Source organism: Sinocyclocheilus grahami, unplaced genomic scaffold, assembly GCF_001515645.1.
Source record: "Sinocyclocheilus grahami isolate Dianchi unplaced genomic scaffold, SAMN03320097.WGS_v1.1 scaffold517.1, whole genome shotgun sequence".
Classification (NCBI taxonomy): Eukaryota; Metazoa; Chordata; class Actinopteri; order Cypriniformes; family Cyprinidae; genus Sinocyclocheilus; species Sinocyclocheilus grahami.
In genome coordinates, this window is record NW_015505696.1 from 94397 (window position 1) to 102382 (window position 7986).

The 7986-nt window shown below is 38.3% G+C and overlaps 1 long non-coding RNA gene across 1 annotated transcript; it reads right to left on the reverse strand.

Annotated features, from left to right (window-relative positions):
- On the reverse strand, window positions 1-475 carry LOC107554870 (uncharacterized). Its single transcript, XR_001605111.1, has 2 exons — window positions 403-475; window positions 1-107 (listed from the first exon to the last, which is right to left on the reverse strand). It is a non-coding gene; the product is annotated as an uncharacterized lncRNA (long non-coding RNA).
- Window positions 476-7986: the final 7511 nt, after the last annotated feature.

Consider the following 7986-nt stretch of genomic DNA (forward strand, 5'->3'; position numbering starts at 1 on the left):
TAACTCAGGCATACAATGTCCAATCTGCCCCAAACTTCACATATTTGATAAGACTCCTGACCTGAACAGATCTACATGCCCACATTCAGTTATAGTCATAGTGCCACCTGCTGGCAACATGTTTTATGCTGTCACAAACTACTCCTAGAAATGTAATGACATCAAAATTTTTTGGTCAGTCTAATCTAAAGGCATTTGTGATGTTAAATTGTGAAGATCTTGAGTTTTCGTTAAAGGGTGTGTCCATGGCGCCGTGACAAAGTTTGATGTCTCGCCATGAGAATAGAAGTTGTTGTAACTCAGGCACAAAATGTCCAATCTTCCCCAAACTTCACATGTTTGATAAGAGTCCTGGCCTGAACACATCTGAAGGCCAATATTCTATTATAATCATAGCGCCACCTGCTGACAACAGGAAATGACTTGGTTTACACTATCTTAAACATGCGATGTCCGATCTGCACCAAACATCACATGTTTGTAAGAATACTGGCCTAAAGAGTTATAATCATAGTGCCACCTGTTGGAAACAGCATATGTCATGCTTTACACTAACTCAAACATACAATGTTCAATCTGCACCAAACTTCACATGTTTGATAAGAGTCACGGCCTGAAGAGATCTAAAAGCCAATATTCAGTTATAATCATAGTGCCACCTGTTGGCAGCAGGAAATATGGCACAAATGTTTACCACTTTAAAAGCATATTGCCCAACGTTCGCTGTTCTCCTATGGCCACCGGTTGGCGGTGAGGCCGGGTGTGAGGGCCCTTTCATTGCTGCTTGCAGCTTTAATTGTAGATGTTTCCGTAAAATAAAAGGAAAGGCTGCTCTATGTTACGGGGCTGACAAGACGTGAGACATGTGGATCCATGTGCAAGCTTTTATTTAAAAGACGTGGTAACAAACACAGGCAGGGTCGAAACACCAGCGAACAGATATAGTACGGGCAAAATGTAAGAACAGTCCAGTAAACGGGCGTGGGTCGATCGACGGTGAACAATATCCAACAGGGCAAGGCAAAGAGAGATAATCCCGGTACACAGCAATAATCCAGTCAGGGGCAAACAGAGTCCAAACGGCAAGACGAAGGGGGTAATCCGAAATACACAGGCGAGAATCAAAACACGTGAAAAACAGGCAAGACTAAGAAATACTGGGAAAAGATAGAGCAGGCTCCATAATGTAGCTATCCCTAGGTGAGCGATAAATGCTAAACAATACTCGGCAGAGAGTGAGTGTTAACTAGGGAGTGAGTGATATGAAACAGCTGTGTGCAATCAGTGCTGTGTGCAATCAGTGAAACAGCTGTGTGCAATCAGCACTGTGTGCAATCAGTGCAAAGAATGATGGGATATGTAGTCCGGGGTGATATGCAACAGGGTGCAGTGCGAGAGTCAATGAAAATGGAAAGGGTGACCTCTGATGGCTAGCAGACGGAAGTTCATGGACGGGATACGTAACAGAGGAGGGCCAGGTCCACATGGAAGTGGAGAGACCTGGAACTGAGGCAGAACCAGCGGAGCAGAGAGCCAGGGCGGAGCCGGCAGTACAGGTGGAGCAGAGAACCACCAGAGCCAGACAGCAGACCACCACGGTGGGGCAGAAGACCACCACGGCAGAGCAGAAGACCACCACGGCGGAGCAGAAGACCACCACGGCGGAGCAGAGGACCACCATGGTGGAGCAGAGGACCACCACGGCGGAGTGGCAGACCACCAGAGCCAGACAGACCACCACGGCGGAGCAGAAGGAACAGGGAACCCTCCCGGTGAACCACACCGATCAGGAGACCATGGCGGTCTCCTTGGCCGGAACAGGACAGACAGAGAATTCATAGGCGGCCTCCTTGACCGGAACAGGACAAGCAGAGAGTTCATAGGCGGCCTTCTTGGCCGGAACAGAACAAGCAGAGAGTTCATAGATGGCCTCCTTGGCCGGAACAGAACAGGCATAGAGTTCATAGGCGGCCTTCTTGGCCGGAACAGAACAGGCTGACGGTGCGTTGCTGAGCGCCACCACCACGCAAGGAGCTGAAGCGAGCACCGCCATTTCGGGAGGTTCTGCAGCATGCGCCGCCACCTCTGAAGAGACTGCAGTGTGTACCATGGCCTCTGGGAGCACAGCAGTGGACACCGCTACCTCGGGAGGTTCTGCAGAGTAAGCCGCCACCTCGGGAGGTGTTGTGCGAGAGTCAATGAAAATGGAAAGGGTGACCTCTGATGGCTAGCAGACGGAAGTTCATGGACCGGATACGTAACACTCTAATTGTTACCTCAATTGTTTACATTTATTTAATTTAGGTTTTAATAAATATTTATGCATAATAAATGTTCATTTAATTTCGCCAATTTTCTGCATGTCTCTCATTTAGCGTAATTACAGTTATTATATCGGCCAGGTTGATTTCTCAATATCGGCATCGGCCATTAAAAATGCCATATCGGTTGACCACTACCTAAAATGCATCACTGTTGGAAATACAGAGTTAATCATTAGTCAATTAGCAGATGACATGGCATTTTTTTTAGAAGACTCTTCTCAAATATCGGTAGCCTTGAACATCCGGTGAACTAAAGCTTCTGGTCTGAGTCTTAATATTAGTGTTGGGTTTGCGTCCACCTAAGTCGAGTCCAAGTCGAGTCCGTGTTTTTAACCAATCGAGTCCGAGACAAGTCAGAGTCCAAAATGGGCCAAGTTGGACTCAAATCCGAGTCCCAAGCAGCCGAGTCCGAGTCGAGTCCGAGTCCAACGAAACTCTATTATTTATTCATATCTTAACATTGTTTTAACCTTTACAACTTTAAAAATGCAATTTCCATTCAAATGTAACAAAAGCAAACCTCTATTGCATCTTGCCATTTTGATTTTTGATTAATAATTTGTGCCCTGCTTTGCTTAGCAAACTTAAAGTCATGTACAGAAGTTATGGCTGAATTGATTTATGTATTGTGATATTTTTCAAAGTGAAACAGGTTTTAGAATGTGAAAAATTAATCGGTGGGATTTGACTTTATTAATCATTAAAGTAAATGTATAAATTCAAGGGTGGGGATAAAGGAGTAGCCTAGGTATCTTGGTGAATGGGACCTTAAGAGCAGAAAATGCACCTTTTATCTCAATAAAAAACAATCTTTATATAATTTTTACGATTTTTAATTAAATATGAATTTTGAATAATGAAAATTAGTTTGTGTCTGCTTATTCTATCCATCAGTGTTTGAACCATTAAAGAAGAATCTGCATTTAAATTTCTGGCTTAAAAAAAATAATAATTAATGAACGCCAAAGTACACGGACCCCTTAGACGGGGCATTTTGAATTTTCTCTTGGATGAAAATGAGCCTGTGAGGGATAAACCTAGTCTGTGCAATGGCACACACTGTGTATAAAAGCCCTACATATACTTTCCATAAGTCACAGTCAACTCACACCTGTTTTATTTTTGAATGCATTTATAGTTACATTAAATTACAATTTATTATGTTATCTAAGGAATAATTGATGACAGGCCATTGAATTATTGGAAAATAATGCACACCCAAGGTGATTTTGGACCCATAAAAACTATTGCCGCAAAGATAGAAAAATTATCTTTCTTTGAAGCTAGAAACTGCCACTAATACAAAAGCAAAAAATAATAAACTAAAGTAATAAAACATTCTCGGGCTTACTGAAGGCAAGTAAACACTCAAGAGCAGTGAGTGATTTTCTCCTTTTCTTTTGTTTGATTAACATTTATGACGCAGTCGGCAGCTGCAGGTTTACGCTGTTGCTTTCAGATCTGACGCATATATCAAATATTTTGACACATCTGTATTTCTGCCAACTGTTCAAGTTCACTTAAGACAAAACCGACTGCATTTACATGAAGAGTCTCCAAGACGGGCATTTTGACATAACTGTTTGTGTAAGTGTGTAGCAATAACAGAATTTAAGAGAACTTAAGTGAAAGAACTCGGCATTCGCACACTGACTGAGAGGCGCATTATTCTGTGAGCATGCTTTCGGTGTGTGAGCAGTGAGCAAAGACACCCGTCGGCTTTCAAGTACTGGACAAGACTTAAAAACACATGCAAAAATACTGAATATCACTTTCGTGATAATGCACAGTCAGTGACAATTCCGTCAACTGTCCCTGGACTAGTGATGGGTCGTTCTTGAACGATTCATTCATTTTGAATCTAATCTTTAATGTGACTCGGGAAGAACGAGACGTCTCGGGGAGTGATTCGTTCAGTCGCGCATGCGCAATATTCTATAGGTTCTGTACTGGAATTAGTCAAGTAATTCACCTGTTTCTAGTCTTCAGGTTTTTAGAGTCGTTCGTTCATCATTGACAGCCCCATAAGCTTAACCAATGCAGTCTGAGCCGGAAAGAGAATTAATTAGTTCATATCTCAAGTCTTCAGGATTTTAGAGTCGTTCATTCATCACGTGACAGATCCATAAGCTTAACCAATGCAGTCTGAGCCGGAAAGAGAATTAATTAGTTCATATCTCAAGTCTTCAGGATTTTAGAGTCGTTCATTCATCACGTGACAGATCCATAAGCTTAACCAATGCAGTCTGAGCCGGAAAGAGAATTAATTAGTTCATATCTCAAGTCTTCAGGATTTTAGAGTCGTTCATTCATCACGTGACAGATCCATAAGCTTAACCAATGCAGTCTGAGCCGGAAAGAGAATTAATTAGTTCATATCTCAAGTCTTCAGGATTTTAGAGTCGTTCATTCATCACGTGACAGACCCATAAGCTTAACCTATGCAGTCTGAGGCGGAAAGAGAATTGATTAATTCATCTCTCGAGTCTTCGGGTTTGAGTCGTTCGTTCATCACGTGACAGACCCATAAGCTTAACCTATGCAGTCTAGCTTCTGGAGGCATGGGAAAATAATATGAAAATAACTCAAAACATATCTGATATATTCCCTTGCTGGCTATTTTATATGAATACATTTACATTTATTGTCTATGAAAGTGATGCTTTATTAATCACACTGGTACAAATGTGTGTGCTGTGTTTGTAAACACTTTATTATGTCTATGAAAGTGATGCTTTATTAATCACACTGGTACAAATGTGTGTGCTGTGTTTGTAAACACTTTATTATGTCTATGAAAGTGATGCTTTATTAATCACACTGGTACAAATGTGTGTGCTGTGTTTGTAAACACTTTATTATGTCTATGAAAGTGATGCTTTATTAATCACACTGGTACAAATGTGTGTGCTGTGTTTGTAAACACTTTATTATGTCTATGAAAGTGATGCTTTATTAATCACACTGGTACAAATGTGTGTGCTGTGTTTGTAAACACTTTATTATATTGTATTTAGAAGTAATAATTTGCTTAATAAGAAAAAGACTAAATTTGACCTTATGTAACAGTAAAATAAAATAAAATTATTTATCGTATTTGTCATCAGAGATGACTTGGGGTCAATTTGACAGGAGGGTTAAGAAAATATAAAATATGTAAAAACAAACAAAACAAGCATCTTCTGTTTATGGACAAACAAACAAAAAACCTTGTTAAGCCATTAGATGATAGTGTTTGCATAGCACTGATTTTATTTTTTTTCCAAAAATCCATCGCATTATTAACTACAGACATTTTTCATACACTTTCGAACTCTATTTCATAACTGTCTCATCCCAAACGGTTGTGTGGGACTGTTTGGATAGGAAAGTGCTGTAGCAATGTGGGATGTGTGACCAGGTTTGTTTAAGATAAGAAAAGGCAGCTCCACCAGCCGCACACACAATCACACACTGTTCATCCGAAACAATAATATATTAATCTTTTTAGGAAAAGTATTTACAAAAAGTATTGGTAACACTTTATAATAACTTTAATTTATAAATCATTAACAAACATTATATAATGCGTAACAGATCATTAGTTAATATATATTCACATAGCTATAAATATGAGATTTTTGCTATTGTTTACTAATGAACTTACTAAACATTACCTAATGATTAACATATGATTATTTAATGTAAATTGAAATGCTTACAAATGTCAGTAAATTTTCAGTTCATATGATCTTAATTTGTTGGTCTTTGTTGTGTAGACCTCTATTTACAGATCTAAACAAATAATCTATTAATTATTTGTTCATGTTTTTGCAGTACCCAATCTAGTGGAAACAATTCATCATTTGCAAATGTTTACTAATCATTAATACCTTTATGAGCAGTCATCTCAATGGCAAAAAAGTGTCCCGAAAAACCTGAATTTACCCTATTCACACATCTAAACAAATAATCTATTAATCATTTGTTCATTTTTTTGCTGTTACCAATCTAAAGTTGAAACTATTCATCATTTGTAAATGTTGATATATGATTACTAATCATTTAGTATCTTTATGGGCATTGGACTTTTCGCTAATGAAACAAGGTTTGTTAATTACAGCAACATGTCATGTATTAACACAAGCTTTTAATGATTTTATAACATCTGTTAAAATCATTTGTAGATTTTCAATAAGTGCTTGATCATATGGAATCGAAAGTTTGATGACATTTGTTAGCATTTTAACTTACATGAAATAATGATTTGATTGAACATTATCTAATGTTTAATAAGTTTATTAGCAAACATTAAAAAACACATTATCTCACGTTTCTAACTATTTGAATATATATTAACTAATGATCCAATAAGCATTATATGTTTGTTAATGATTTATTAATGAAAGTTATTATAAAGTTACCAAAGTATTTTGTGTCTCCTTGCTATTAACCCCTTACCTGTCACCCCCCATTTTTGAACATAGATGTGAAAGTGCACTATCCAAACTTAAATTATTATAATTCATGAACGCTTTGAATACAGACATAAGGGTGGTCTCTTTTTAAAGAAGACAATCAGCAAATTATGGCAGAAGTAGAGAAGTTGAGTAAAGTTATTAACCTTTCAATTTCTCAGGGAAAAGGTGTTTCAAAGGTTATGGAGAAATTAGTTGCAAAAGAGATTAGCAGTTACTTGAGTGGTAGTTCATTTTCATTGCATCCAATGCAGTTTGGTTTTAGAGCAAAATACTCAACGGAAACCGCAAAAAAACTTTCTTAGATAAAGGTGTAGTTGGAGCCATGTTCCTTGATTTAAAGAAAGCCTTTGACACTGTTAATCATAGAATCCTTATGTCTAAGTTATCTTGTTTTAATTTATCATTACATACACTTAACTGGATAGAGTCATATCTATCAGATAGATTTCAGTGTGTTAGAGTACAAAATCACCAATCCAATGATTTAGGTACATCAACTGGTGTTCCGCAAGGATCTAATTTGGGTCCATTGCTTTTTGCTATGTATATACAGTTATCATTCACCATGTTATAGGTCCCTGAGAAGACTAGAAACACTTCCTATTAGATTAATTAGAAGCAAACATTTTGCATACAAATCAACTTCCCTACAAGTTCAATGGTTTTGCCCACTGCAGGGAGCCACAAGCCATGGCACAGTCAACCTTTGCTTAAGTTGTGGGGGAGCTCCTTTCATCCAGAGACCAAAGGAACGGGGCCGAGTACAGGACAGGTTCACATCAATAAAGCCTTTATAGCTTATTGCTTGGCAAAAAATATAGAATGAACCCTGTTAGACCAAAGACAACAAAGAGATTGTATTTGAAGAGATGCTTTATTGTTTTATTAACAATCCAACATATTTATTCATCTAAATGTTTATACTGATTACATAACATTGCAAATGTTCAATTTAAATGTACATGTCAAAGTGAAGCTGATCTCAGTGAATATTTTGTATTTAGCGTGTGGACCAATCAGACACACAATTATTTGTTATATTCAACAAATAATCCCTAACACCCCTCACCCAACAAACAAGCCAACTATGAGGGTCTATGGACCCTTCCCCCGAAATGCAATTAACACCTCAAAAAGGCAGAACAGGCCTCTGGTTCCATGGCAACCAAAGACAAAGCACCTGATAGCACTGGTTTTATTGC